The 1,347-nt window shown below is 44.8% G+C and overlaps 1 pseudogene; it reads right to left on the bottom strand.

The window, feature by feature from the left end:
• Positions 1-1,347, bottom strand: part of LOC123036653 — a 42,520-nt pseudogene that overhangs the window by 4,482 nt on the left and 36,691 nt on the right.

The raw sequence follows: 1,347 nt of genomic DNA, 5'->3' as shown, positions 1-1,347 counted from the left end.
TGGAATTTTCTTTTGAACATTTCATACTTTGGGCCCATTCTAAGCATACTCCAACCCTCTAAATCATGGCAGGCTCCCTTTTTGCTAACCCAAACCCAGATTTTACTAATAACCCTAACCCTAAAATTGGGCTGAATGACAACGACCATGAGGGCATTTCTAAATTGCAAGCTTTCTGGAATTTTTCTGCCCAGCTCATACTTTCTGCCCATTCTAAGCACGTTCCAAACCTCAAGACATGCCAGGGACCCAATTTTTCTGACCACAACCTGGAATTTTTTCTCAAACTGGCCTCACTGAATGAACAATTACCTGAATATAGATTCATAAGTAAGAATGACAGGAACAGTGATTGGCAAACGCGTAAACCTAGATTGACTCCTCAGTCAAGAGTCACTAAGCCTATTTTTATATTCTTACCCAGATGAAAAGAACGTAACTGAAATGAACCCGTTTTACATCTTTCTTTGCATTAGTTGATCTCTGTTGTTCAACTCAGGTCTCAACACAACGATGTAGCATTTGGGGAAGAATATGCAACCAAGTAAGCCAGCACTTAGATGACAAGATGGAGAAGATCTCTACAGCCACCATGTACTTTCCTCTAGTGCTGAGGTAGGTTGGGACAAAGGAAACCCAAACAGAGCAGAAGATGAGCAGGCTGAAGGTGATGAACTTGGCCTCATTGAAGCTGTCAGGCAATTTCCTGGCTAGGAAAGCCACTGTGAAGCTGACTGCAGCCAGGAGCCCCATGTAGCCCAGGGCACAATAGAACATGAGGACTGAGCCCTTGTTACATAACAGAACAATTTCTTCAGTCATGGAGTGCATGTCTGAATCTGGGAATGGAGGAGATGCTGTCAGCCACAGAACACAAATCCCTGCTTGAATGCTGGAGCAGGAGAAGACAATGGCATAGGCCAATCTTCTCCCCATCCACTTCCTCATCCGGGATCCTGGTTTGGTAGCCATGAATGCCAGCACCACAGACACTGTTTTTGCCAAGATGGTGGAGAGGGACACAGAGAACACCATGCCAAAAGCGGTTTGTCGTAGAAGGCAGGAGATTGTACTAGGCTTTCCAATGAAAAGCAAGGAGCAGAGGAAGCACAGGAGTAGGGAGATGAGGAGCATGTAAGTGAGGCTTCGGTTGTTTGCCTTGACAATGGCAGTGTCTTGGTGCCTGATGAAGATGCTGAGCACCAGAGCCATGATCAGAGACAAGAAAAGTATGGAAAAAATTGAAATGATGGGCAAAATTTCTCCATAGTCGAGGAAGTTTGGAATTTTGGGCTTGCACTGATTCTGGAATTGGTTTGTGTAATGACCATCTGGGCAACTTACACA

The sequence above is a fragment of the Varanus komodoensis genome, unplaced genomic scaffold (assembly GCF_004798865.1).
Source record: "Varanus komodoensis strain SLA01 unplaced genomic scaffold, ASM479886v1 scaffold802, whole genome shotgun sequence".
NCBI classification, from domain to species: Eukaryota; Metazoa; Chordata; class Lepidosauria; order Squamata; family Varanidae; genus Varanus; species Varanus komodoensis.
The sequence above is the reverse complement of the archived record's forward strand: the minus strand, read 5'-3'. Positions and strand labels throughout refer to the sequence as shown.